The sequence below is a fragment of the Heteronotia binoei genome, chromosome 3 (genome assembly GCF_032191835.1).
Source record: "Heteronotia binoei isolate CCM8104 ecotype False Entrance Well chromosome 3, APGP_CSIRO_Hbin_v1, whole genome shotgun sequence".
Taxonomy (NCBI): domain Eukaryota; kingdom Metazoa; phylum Chordata; class Lepidosauria; order Squamata; family Gekkonidae; genus Heteronotia; species Heteronotia binoei.
Genome location: NC_083225.1, coordinates 129867956 through 129882167, shown reverse-complemented (window position 1 = coordinate 129882167; position 14212 = coordinate 129867956).

Sequence of the window (14212 nt, the reverse complement as noted above, 5' to 3'; positions counted from 1 at the left end):
TTGAATTTTAATATGGATTGTGATCAATTTTATCACTTTATTAAGGAGAAGAAAGATATCCTCAAGGCTTCAGGGAAATCAGAGAAGTATAAATTCAGTAAAAAAGCGAAAGACTGAAACCTGTGTCGCTCCTTCCACACCACAGCCCTTCGTCCAGCGTGGGAGTCGGGATGGCCCACACCTGCGGGCCCACCGCCTGGGCCCACAGCACGCAAGTCCCATCCTACCAGCCGTGTTCTTTGTCCAGGGAGAAGTCGAGGTCCAAGAAGCTCCACTGTGCGGGCGTATGTTAATGTAAGACCAGAATTTAATAGTAATTATAAAATGAATACAAAACAAAACTGGGGATTAGGGCTAATGGCGATACCCCCCCCAAAAAAAAAACGACACTAGGCAGCCACCTCCTGGGTGTGTTGGAAGAGCTGCCAAGATGCAAAGTAATTTTAAACTGCTGACAGTGTGTTTCTTTTTTTTCCAGATAAGCTCCATTCAGGAAACTAGCAACCACAGACAACAGTAGATCGCTTCCATCACACAACAGAAGGTAAGGAACAAATTGGCTGTGACTTGACAGCTCGTTCCATCGCTTTAATAATATGAAGAGAACTTGGTTTCCTTTCTCTTTTGCAATTTTTAGTATTTTAGTGACACCTGAACACCTTTTTCTTTTTGTGTGCTGCTTGGGGAGGACCTGCTTTTCTAGACCTGTATCCGCCTGCCTTCAGGCTGGGCTACGGGGCACAGACTGGCAGTGGTGGTTTTAGTTCTGATCTCAGTTTGATTGTAGATAAGGGTTGCTTTGTTGATCAAGACCCTTTGATATTGTGGACAGTCTTGTTGAAATGTTTGTGAGCACAAGCAGGTATCAAGGATAGTGGATTGTTTTCCTGTGAATCTGACTCAAGAGGGATTGCTGTGGGAGCCTTTTTTTCTTTAGCAGGGAACATCGTGAAGTTTCTCTTCTTTTTTAAAGTTGTATATTTTGGGGGTGGTAATATTTGGGGGAAATGACATCACAGGAAGTGCTGTCACAGGAAGTGATGTCACTTCCTGCTTCCGGCAGGTGGCGCGGGGGAAATGATGTCACAGGAAGTGATGTCACTTCCTGCGTCCGGCAGGCGGCGCGGGGAAGTGATGTCACTTCCTGCTTCCGGCAGATGGCGCGGGGGAAATGATGTCACAGGAAGTGATGTCACTTCCTGCTTCCGGCAGGTGGCGCGGGGGAAGTGATGTCACTTCCTGCTTCCGGCAGGCGGCGCGGGGGAAATGATGTCACAGGAAGTGATGTCACTTCCTGCTTCCGGCAGGTGGCATGCTGTCACCGGAAGTGACGTCACTTCCTGTTTCCGGCGGCGCGCGCACGCGCTTTGCGCGCGCGCACCCCTACCTCCCCCCCCAAAAGTGTCCCTGGCTGGCCTTCAGACATTATGGCCACCCTAAACGCATCCAATCCAAATTTCTCTGTAAAATTCTGGGAATGCCATGTTGTGTGCCTTATGCAGCCTTATGCCTAGAATCGGGGCAGGTTCCACTTGAAACAAGGGCATGGCTTTTAACTGTTAAATACTGGTTGCGAATACACTATAATTCTGATCCTTCCAGTCTTTTCACTCAAATGCTTTCAGAATCTAGATACTCTAATTGGCTAGACTCTATCGAGAAAAAGATCCGCAATGTTGGTTTATCTATAGAGTCATTATCTATGCTCTCACAAATAGAGGCATTTCATATGATTAAAGCCAGAATCCTGGATATTGAATTACAAAATCTCCACAGTGCCGCTAATAAAACTTGTTCTCCTGTGAGTCTAGGGTTTTCATTTGATGTTGGCCATATGGCTTCTTATCTCTATTCTTTGCAAAGTCCTCAACAGCGTAGGGCCTTTTCATTGGCAAGATTTGATGTTATGCCATCAGCAGTTCTATATGGTAGATTTCACTACACCAAACTAGCTCTCTTTGCGTGACTACCTGTTTGCTGGTTCAGGCAAGTTTGCTAGTTTGGCGGGCAGCAAGGACTCATACATATGCCCTCAATGCCCTCCTTCCCAGCTCCCATTCTGCTTGCCAGTCACAAGAAATGCACAGATTTTTTCCAGTGGGCATTTCAGCTCTTCATGAGCATTTTAAGATTGCTTCTACATATTCAAATGGCAATGTACCATGTAAGGAACTAGTTTTTTTACACAAGCACATTCTCACAGTCTGACGTGAGTCTTACTTTCCCTCCAGCCTTTCATCACTGCACTTGCTCACTTCAACTGCCCTTTTTTTTGTGCAGAATAATATTCATATAGACAGTTCAGAAGTTGCTAGTAACAAGCATGATTTCCCCCCTCTCAGACTCCCTACTTCACAAGGTGTCTGTTGTGGGGTGGGGGGAAAGAAATGAAGATTGTGACCACTCTGAGACTCTGCGATTCAGAGTATAGGGTGGGTTATAAATCCAATATCATCTTCTTCTTTATCAGGCTTCTAATAAGACTAACACAGAGCACCCCATATTTTCAGCTTCCATATCTTGCATTTGTAAACAGAGAGACATGGTATGTATAGTGTGAATTATCTCATACTTTCTTTAGGAAAATGATATTCTAATTTATATATTTTACCAAAATTTTACTATTTAAACTGGAGTATTTCACACCACATAGGTTCTTCAGGCTGAATTGTATGGATTGTTCTAGTGAAGTTCTCAAGGTCTGATCTTCAAATGTTTTATTTAAAAGGCTGAACATTTTTATGCCTAGGAAGACAAATTAATGGGGCCATGAAAGTAAATTTTCACTCATACTTCCATGCATTTTTTCAGGCAAGTAATTGGAGCATTAAACACTGACATTTTCAGGGTTTTTTTACCCATATTGACTTTTGTATATGCAAGGGAAGTGATGGGAAGAATTTCACTTGGTATATAGTAACTTTTATGATAACTCCATTAACAAGGACTCTGGTTTCAGTAGGATACAAGATCACCAGGCAACTCGAGAATTTCAGAGATTTTGCTTTGTTTTGTTTCTTTCATTTCCTTGTTACAGTTCAACTCCTGTGTGTACATTTCTTTCAAATGGCAATATTTGGCAAAGTTAGGCTACTATTTTTCTACTTTCTAATAAACCAATAACACAGGATTTTTTAAAAAATCCTACCTTCAAAATATGTTAGATACTGGTGATCATAATGACTCATGTTATAATTCTTGTTCTTCTCCAATAAAGCATATCAGATTGTAAAATATTCATTGATGGATGCTGTTAATACCAACTGGTGAATGTCATCTCTGAAGAACAGACGTGTCTGGAAACCTGCAAGCCTGTCTGTTATTTTCCAATCTGTTTGTAATTTGCAGAAGCTCAAAATCATACTTGATAAGGCCTCCTCCTTCTTATAGACAAGAGATAAATGAATAATGCTCTACATCAATAATACAGCTCCACGGTCATTGGCAGTATATGTTATCTACTACTGTTGTCAGGTTGGTCTTTGCAGGCCCCTTTGAAGTTGAATGCATTGGTACTGTGACACAACAGAAGTCAGACACCTCATTAATTATTTTTAGTATTCCATAACATGGGAGACCAGAGGAGAATGTTATCTATGCAATTCTGCTGCATTTCACAGATGATAAATGCTTAATTATAGAAATTAGCATTTTGTTTTAGAAGGATTTACTGGGATAATATAAATAATTTTAAATCCACACATTGCATGCATGTGTAGAGGAGAATTACAATGGTGCATTTATCTTAAGATACTTAAGAGTGCCAAAGGGAGTTTGGACTCTGTTACTATTTGTAGACTATTTTATTCATAACAACAGAAGACCTTTTCCCTGAGTTCACACTGAAGTTTCATTATGCAAATGAAGAATTCACCACATTGTTTGGCATTATAAGAAGATCTCACCACACCAACCTGAAGGCCACTGGTACCAGCTAAGGATAGTACGAACTTCATAATGAACATGTTCAGCAGCCAAACATACCATGATTAACACTCACAATCAGATCATAAGTAGAACAAGGATTTGTTCAGATCATGCTGATCTGAGCTACAATACTGTGATAATAAGTAAAATTTTGCTTATTTTTCTTCATCCCATTTTTATATTGTCATAGCTCAGCGTTATTTATATAATGGTATAAAATATGAGAAGTAGTGATATCATGATTAAATTTTCCATCATCAATATATTTCTGAAATAGACTTGGGCGATATGATTAATACAGCCATACAAATGGAGCTAGGGACAGATTGGAGAAGATGAAGGAAGTCTTAGATTTGCAGAAAAATCTGTACTTAAAATATGTGGGATTAAAATTCCCCCCAGAAAGAACATAAACAACACCTGTAGCTTTAAGAAAAGAAGAACCATGAACTCTCAGCAACTGTTGAGGATCACCACAATATTACCAACCCTTAGTTTTTGTAAAGTGAAGCCACAGGTGGGGGGAGAGCAAGAGTGGACAGAGAGGATCAAATTGTCCTGAAAAAATTCCTGTGCCCCTGCAATATCATGCCCCTTGGTGGAGGAGGACTTGCCAGGGACAGACCAGTGATGGTTACCCGAAACTCATTATCCGCACAACTCAGTCAGTGGCTACCATGCAAAGAAATCAGCTCAGCCTGGGCACCAATGCACAACTGGACCCAGTCACTGCACAGCCTAACCTAGCCCAGCTCCAACTACTCCTGCAGCCCAGCTGACTGTTCCCTGAGAGAGGTTATTAGGGGGAGAAGGAGGGAAAGCTGAAGACACAGGAGCTGATGTGTCAAAGCAGATTCAGAGGCATCAACCACCATAGGATTGGGCCAAGCCCTGCTACCACACAATTTGGCTGCCAGGGGGAGGGAAGGAGGGAAAGCTAAAGATGGGAGAGATAAAGGTAGATTGGGTGGGAAGGAGAAAAGGTATCAGGAGATGCAGAGAGGCTTTAGGGACTGCCAAGGAAGGAAAGAGTAAATAGTGGCAGAGGGGATAAAGGGAGAATGAGGCATCCCCACAAGTCATGGCAGGTCCCCCACTTGTCGTCTCTTAGCAGTGATTGTGAGCAAAGGCCCCCTTTATTTCTATAAATGGACATTGTGATCTCTGGTTTAGTGAACACGCAGAACTCTCAAGCATCTGCGACAGGCATAGACCTTACCTGATCTATGCTAACTGTTTTCAGGGTTTCTATTAACCAAGCAGCCATCATACAGCTTCGATAACAACACAGTTATATGTGCTCCCAGCCGACATCACGTTTCAGTCCCAGCTATGGAACAGACGGAAAGCGAGCCTGCTTGAGCAGTCCAGCTTCACAGTTTCAGCATAGCTGCTCCGGCCTTGCTGTTCCAGCCTCCTGATGCAATGAAAACCATTACTCAGGCTAACAACAGCCGCTGTCACCCTCCTGTCTCTTTGGGAAACCATAGGAGCAAAGCAGGAGACCCACGTACACAGGGTGTACCTCAGACTTTGCATAAACCCATCAAGTTCGTTGAAAGTTGCATCCTGACAGCCATCCTAAACCAGACGTTAAACAAAGAACTGTGTAATACCAGATGTGTTAAAGACAATAGATGTTTCAGAAGAGGAGACCATCACCATTGTGTTAGATGGGTGTCACTCTAAGATAATAATTTGGTTCTATATTGACCCTTTTAAATAACCTTATCTAGGAATGTTAATCCCATCACCCTTAATCACTTTCCAAATGTCATCCTGGGGCATCCCACTTTCCACATGTCATACATACCCCATGTGACCCTACATCACATCCCACCTGACCTTGTGTCACATCCCACCGGACCCCATGTCACAGATCACCTGACCTGCTCCCCTTGAGGGTACCAGATAGTCTTTAAAAGGTTAAGCACACCTCTTCTCTAGCGTGCTTCGGACAGTTACCCTACTCCACTGTCTGATCCACCCCTAAACCTGATCAGTTTCGAGTCACCAATAGCAGGAAATACCAGTGATGCCCTGCTCCCCCATTCCCTTTTTGTCGCTATTGGAGCTTCAGTCAAAGACAATGATAGGTAAAGCATCACCTTGTCTGTGTTTTACCCATGTGTTATCCCTATCCATTTTCATGTCTATTTTCCTAGGTCTGAGTGAGTGTTGTATGATTTTATGATTTTATTTTCTTGTAAGTGTGTTCTATTTTTCTAATAGAAGCCAATTATTTTATTTAATTAGTCTCCTCATCATTTAAGAGGAAGTTTCTGGAGGTCATCTCCTGTATACATTGGTTCTGTATCCCACTGAGCCATAGTTGCCTACCTTTTAAATTCCCCAACCTTTTATTGAGGGCAATTTGGTTTACATGTTTATCAGAATCAGTGAGATTAATAATTCCTGTTCTATAATCTGCACAGGTCAGTGAGAGCATAACCAATCTTTGATTGCTGTTTTGGACACTGTTGACACATAAGATTTGGGGAGCAATATCATTGAAGGAAAAAAACAGATACCTCTTTGGAAGCAGACTATCTCTGTGCTGACCATATTATTTACACATTATTTATTTTTGTTAAACACACTATGATATCATCATCATCATCATCATCATTATTCCATTAGACATGGCTAGGAACAACAGTGGATTGTATTAAAGAGGATAAACGCTTCTTATTGAATGAAATAAAGCCCTGCAATGCTTGCATTTGTCTGGGTCCCCAAATACTTACCAATTTCTTTTAGAAACCTTCACTGCAGTTACCTTTATTATTCTTTGTATATTTTCTAGGGTAATCTTTGTTATACCCTAATAAATTATACTCTGTAGAGTAGATGTATTTATTTAGGATATCCTGCTTGGGTCCTGAAAGAGGAGACATATTATTGGTATTGTGTAATATTTTCTGTTGTAGTGACATAATCAAGACCATTTCCTAGTTAATGTTGTTTCTAAGTTGTATAATGTATATGCTTAACTTGAATTTGTTGTCTAAAATGCAGCACCCAGTTAATTCAGAGAGGAAGATGTTGCTAGACTGTTGCAAGGCTTTTCATCCCCAACATGGAGAAAACAGCAGCTAGTGTAGAGAAATATGGCGCATTCACACTGCACTAAATAATGTGTTTTATATCCGGATTTTTACTGTGTAAGAATAGCAAAAATCCTGATGTAAAACACATTAGTAGTTGATTTACTACAAATGAACTTCAAGAACAGAATGGAGAGAGAAATTGCTGAATTACAAATTATCATGAAACTTGGAAAAACACCTCCCCAGGACTGAACAACTTGGTTTTATTCAGACTTAACTGATGCTGTAAGCCTGTATTTCAAAGGAGATTTGAATAAGGAACTATTTTGATTGCTTGTCCTCTGCACCCCAAAATACAGCATGGACCACCACATGCCATACACCCCCACATTCAGGGAACTCTAACATATAAACATCATTCTAGTTTGCCATAGGAAAAAAATACAATAATATATACTGAAAATGGGTTAAGTATATTTATAAGATAAACAGCCAATATCTCTGTTTTGAGTATGCCATAACAAATAATTATTCTGATACACTATTCTAAAAGAGAAATATATTGGAATACTGTGGATGTATAACTATACTCAGTGAGAGCAGGTTTAGCATCTGTAATGAGATAAAAAACCAATATCCCTGTTCAGTCCTGGGGAGGTGTTTGTTCCAAGTTTCATAATAATTTGTAATTCAGCAATTTCTCTCTCCATTCTGTTCTTGAAGTTCATTTGCAGTAAAACAGCTACTTTGAGGCCACCCACTGAATGCTTTGGAAGGTTAAAGTGTTCCCCCACAGGTTGGGGTAGTCCAAACATTGTTTTGGCCCCAGTGTCTGCCTCTTTGAGTGTCCTGGTGGCACCTTGCTCTGGAGCAGCTGGCATGAGAACCACTCATTGGACCATGAAGCAGCACATTTCCTCTCGAAGGGCAGTGTTCCCTGAACAAGGGGGTATATGGCATGTGGTGGTCCATGTTGTATTTTGGGGTGCAGACGGTAAGCAAACAAAATAGTTCCTTATTCAAATCTCCTTTAAAATACAGGCTTCTAGGTGGCACCCCAATTGGAAGCTTGTGGCTCAGGAAGCAGTGTTTGGGCCAGGCAGCACTGCATGTGTTCTTGAAGGGGACAGTGTCCTGAGCATGGGAATGTGTCACTTGGGGTGGTCCAAACATTGTTTTGGGGTACAGCCTGGCCCCAGCATCTGCCTCTTTGAGTGTCCTGCGGGCACCTTGCTCTGGAGCAGCTGGAATGAGTACCGCTCATTGGACCATGAAGCAGCACATGTCTTCTCAAAGGGCAGAGTCCCCTGAATGTGGGGGTGTATGATATTTGGAGGTCCAGACCTTATTTTGGGGTTCAGAGCTTTCAAACTCTCTTCAGTGTTTTTGGTTGAATTCACGAATAAGTAACAAAAAAGAAATGAATAAGGAACTGTGAATAAGGAACCAACTTCAGCCTCCTCAGAGGTGTGGAAAAGAGGATCAGACACCAAGGTAAATGTCTTTAAATACATGCCAGTGAGACTAAGCACTTTCATGCACCTTCATAGGAAAGATCTATGATAATAACTGTATTTCAAAAACAGCAAAAAATCAAGAAGAGATAATGTTATTTTGTTTCTTTACGGCTAGGTGTGTCTTTCATAGGGCTGTATAACTTCATACATAGTGAGAGAGCTGGGAGAGAGATGGACTGTAGAATTTGAAATGCAAAGTGCTGATGCATGACCAAAGCTGGCTGCAGGCTGCATTCATTGGCTCCTGAACCCACAAATGGCAAACACTCATTTCAATCTCATGTTGAGGAATTCTCTCAATTTGTGTAAGTATCTCCATGTGCACATATGAGGTAGTAAAATCTCTCATTGTGAAATGGGTGTCTGAAAATGTCAATGAGAGCTCCAAGTTCTCTTGTTGCATCTGGTTTCATAAGGTTCTCCATAAAGTAAAAGATCTGAAACAGTCACTCCTATTCAAGATACCTTTAATTCATGGAGGATTTGTGAAAAATATAATCTAATACTGAGCACCTGGGAAGTCTGAGGGTGAAACAAATAGCAAATATTACTTTCAGCTTTCTCACATGCTCAGTTTGGAATGAAAACCTGTGTTATCATCTTTTGTGCTGGCCTTTCTTAAGGAATGCTCTATCAACCAGGATGTAAGTTTCAGGCCATGGAAGTAGCTACTAATATCACTGGTCTCCTCGGTGCCAAAACTGTGGGGCTTAGTTTGTTTGTTCTTTTTCTAGTCACCACAGGTTTTATGCCCTGGCTTGTGCATGACAATTTTCCCTCTCATAATGAGCAGATTTTCTTCTCATGCTGGGAAGGTCATCTGAATTCTTGGTCATGACCGTATGCCACAGTTTGATATGCATCTGATGAAAACAAAACACAGCCTTTTGTATCAGATTATACTATGAGTTACTTTATTTTAGAACAAAATAGAAAAAAATCCTTATTTTTATACTTTGCATTCTGGTATGGATATATGATTTCTGCACCAGTTATAAAAATACATGCATACTTCAAAGTATATTTTTCCATTAAAATGAATAGAACTGAGGATCGAAACCTTTCCAACCGGATAGTTTTATATACTTTAAACCATTGCTTTAAATTTGTATCCCACACATTATATTTCAGTTTACACATAAAAATATAAAATGTGTACACAGCATGTAACAAGTTATTTGGGATGTGTTACGACTTTCATCCCTGTGTATGGTTTGTTGCCTGCTATAGTGTGAAGAATCCATAATTCAGGGTATGCATATATTTTCTTTAAATTATCTTGTGAGAAGCAGGTTTTCAAGTATAAAACATACCCTTTCTTTTATGCAAAATGGTCTTGCATGCCAGTCTCATGAACAACCACTGAACAGCACTTCATTAACTTTCCATCATTTAAATTCTCCTTTATCCCCTAACCTACAGTTTTGTAAGGTCCTCTACACGAGTGAATTTTCTTTGCTTGCCCTGCTAAACAACCTTCTTTCTCACATAACCATGACTGCCCAGACAGATCCCAATTAAACTAAAGAATAGACTTCTCTCCCTAATCCCTTTAATCCCTTAATCTCTGATTATTGGAAGGTTTGTTGTAAAAGGTGGCCCATTTATTGAGAAAATTGCATCATATCATGTCAATTAATGTGCTGCTTAATGTGCCATAGCTCTTCTGACTAGTAGTGCATATCAGTTAACTGTTTTCTTCCCATTTTGTCATCACAATGCCCTTTGTAGCAGCTCTATTTTCTCTTGTAGTGATGTTATATCATGGCATATCAGCAATGTGGCATATTTGCCACAGGATTGCTTCTGACCTAGAATACTTTTTCTGTGGAATATTTTCTCTCATTCTCACATCTAATCATTGCAATGGGCATGCAGTACCTTATCTTCCCAATATGGAACAAGATATAAAAAGGTAAAAGTAGGGGCTATAAAAATCAGAAGTGTTCAGCTATGGGCTTGCAATAAAAACCCCAAACAAAAGCAAAACTATCCAAACCATAGAAGGATGTAGAAGTGTGTGTGTGTATGTGCATGTGTGTGAAAAAGAAACCCCTTTGCTACATATTTTAATTTTGCTGCACATCATTTCATTGCTTTCTACTGATATAATACCATTTTTGTTCATTATATCTACCTCTCCTCCTTTTTATTCTTATTAATTGGATTTCTGATCACCCTTCCCAAAAGCCAGTCTTAAGGTAATTTACAAAACAATTATTAAAACAAAAATCCCCAGCAAACATTGAATTTTCACATTAATTAAAACTAGATAATGTCCAGTATCTGATGGTGTTGCTATCACATGATGATAGCAACATGCTATCACATATTTAATGTTACACATGTTACACATTAATTCCAGAGGAAGGGGAGATTGGAAAAGTGTGGAAGTGGAAAAAAGGGATGCCAGAATAGAGCTGTTGCTCCCTCAGCCAAATGCCTGGAAGAACATCACTGCCTTACAGGCCTTGCAGAACCGTAATAAATCCTGCAGGGCCCAAATGGAATTTGTCAGAGAGTTCCACCAGATTGGGGCCAATATGCTGTGCTTATTCAGATTTGGGGGATCCAAGTCTTAGAACATTGGTCATTAGATATTTCTTCATGTTGATTCTATTGACCTCCACTATGCTTATTACATGTCTTTCCAGATGGAAAACTATAAATTTTCACCACATAATCTGCTTTGAAGCTGAGGGAGATTCACTCTGGATATTAGCCTCACAGAAAGCTCCTGATTTATCAGTCTCCTTATTTATTTATTTTATTTTGCAGATTTATAGGCTGCCTTTTTTCATAATGGGCTCAGGGCGGCTTCCAACATAGTAAAACAATCCAACAGTTTAAAACAATTAAAACAGTTTAAACAGTTAAAACAATTTAAAATTAAAGCAATTAAGCCACCGCTCACATTAAAGCAGCATGGATGGTGAGGACAGATCAGTGCAATCAATGCAGTCAGTGCAAGGGGGCCAGTTTAGATGGTAAGAACACCCGTCTACCTCAGCCATAGGCCTGGTGGAACAGCTCCGTCTTACAGGCCCTCTGGAATTATAACAAATCTGGGAGGACCCGAACCTCCGTAGGGAGCTGATTCCACAAGGTCAGGGCCAGGGCTTTTTCAGTCCTGGTTGAAGCAAGCTGAAAGTCCCTTGGGCCAGGCATGATCAGAAGATGGTGACTGGCGAATTGTAGTGCCCTCCAGGGCTCATATGGGGAGAGATGGTCCCACAGGTATGTTGGTCCCAGGCCACGCAAGGCTTTAAATGTCAGTACTAAAACCTTGAAATGGATCCAGTACTCGATTGGTAGCCAATGCAGACTGTGCAGCATAGGTATTAAGTATAAGTAAAAGTAAAATACCATAAAATCATAACACACAATGCTTTTGTGTACAGTCTAATAGCAGAATAACAGGACTTCATTATTAGTCTGGGTTTCCTTTCATATGTGCGCTATGCCCATAGTGGAATTCATGACCATTCATTATTTGTGTTATTCTAAAAATTGGATGCTCATTGATTTTTCAGAGGGGGAAAATGAAACATCAAAATTAACTTCACCATTGAAACAGATGGAACTTGAAAGATTAACTTTGGCTGAATCATGACTGTTAAATGAGTATTACATTTGTTGATGTTATTCCTAGTGGTTCTCTTCTTGTATTAGTTGGTTCATTAGTGACAACCACCGTTGTACTTTTGCCTGATTTATAGAAGTACAGCCAGCATTATTTAATACATGTTACACATTAATTCCAGAGGCAGATGCTTGAGAGCATTAATATGGTAGCATTAATGAGGACCATGGGCCTGCAGATAGATGTACAGAAATTATCATCACAGTACCACTTTCTCTCCTATGTGGAATGATTTGCTACAATTTTAAAATGCCTATTACAAATTATGGTATTTCTCAGATGTAGAATAAATTAATCTAAATTGCACATTATACAAAATTGCTAATTTTAATAACATAAGCAAAGAGAAAATTATGATTCTGATGTCAGGGTTGTATTACTGGCTTGGATCCACTTCTGTGGATGGAAGGATTTCTGCCAGTGAAATGTGACTTTCTCATCTCTATCCTCCTGTTATGTGGTGCTTTGTGAACTGAAATCCTCCCATCATGGAAATGCTCCAATGGACCAAAAACATATATATTTTTTCATTTTTTATAGCTGAAATTAAAACCAGGAACCTACGATGGTGGTAGATAGAAGCTTAATATGAATGTAGAAGAAAACTTTCCCCTTGGCATATTCTTTGAGGAAATATGTGTGGGCTTGGTTGTTTTACTGGGGAGGGCAATGGCAAACCATGCCATAAAAAGTCTGCCATGAAAACGTTGTGAAAGCAATGTCACCTCAGAGTCGGAAACGACTAGTGCTTGCGCAGGGGACCTTTCCTTTCCTTGGTTGTTTTGGGGTATTAACTTGAAAGCTTAAGACAAATCGCTCTCTCTAAGTCCCTGAAGGGAGGGGGAGAGAATATATATTGTAGTGGAGAAATTGTACATGTTCACAGTAGTTATTTCTGGGTTCTGGATTTTACTGCCTTTTCTGTAGTGCTCTTGAGGAACAGCCTTTTTTAAAAAAAGGCAAATGCAACTGAAAATAAAAACACATCTATGAAGATAATTTGGTCCTTAGCAGTTTGAGTCTGAGGAAAAATGCATTTTATTTGGAAGTCTGGGCTTTGCAAATCTCCCATGCTTGCTTTTAAACATTTTTCTTGGGACTGCACAAGCCATTCCTATAGTAATCAGATGCAGGGTAGTGGAAAACATAAGCACTAGGTGGAAGCTTTAATCAGCAATACAGAAGGGAAACTGAAAGCACTGTTGGGTATTGCCGCAAATCAAGAGCTTGTAGCAACATATTAAACAAGAAGTGAAAGAGTTAATCTCTTCACGAGTCAGATGGGCTGGGAGATCAGAGTGTTGCTGGGCAGAAAGTAGAACCAGTTGGTGGTGTCTGCATGCCTTGCAGGGCCAGAACAGAACTATGCTCAAAGATAAGCAGAGCCATCCACCACAGGTTCCAAAGAGAAAGAAAGAAAGGTTCAAAGAAAACTTGTTCTGTGTGCACTGGCATATTCAGAGGAAGACTTAATGATTCTGGGGTTCTGAGCAAAAGTCAAGGATGGAGCCCCAGAATCGCTACCAACACCCTGCTTCCCCCAGTCATACCTAACTCCTGCCACATGGTCTCAGCAAGGGATAGTCCTTGCCCCATGTGAGGCAGCAGGAGCCACTTTTACCACCAGAAGTCAGCTGTCTGAGCCATAAATAGGTTGGGCATGAGCAGCCACTACTGCAGGCTGGTTGTCCCCCCTTTAGGGGGAGCAGTCAGGGGCCAGCATGGGGCTTAGGAAGCTACTCCTATTTCCCACTGGTTGGACAGCCCCTGGGCATACTCTGTGATGAAATATGTATGGGTTTTGGTTGTTTTGGGGTGTTCACTTGAAAGCTTAATATGTATTGCTCTTTCTCCGTAGAAGAAAGCGCATATTTCTTAGTCTAAGAGTGTAAACAAAAATTCATGTACACTTATAGAATATATAAAATAAGTTGGAAACCCACAAGGGCATGTGGAGAGGCATCTCACTTTTTCTCTCCACCACTATTTCTTCTTTCCTTTCTCTGTAAGCCCCCAAAGCCTCTTTGTTCCTCCTGCCTCTTTCTGTCTTTCCCATGCATCAACCCTCCATGATA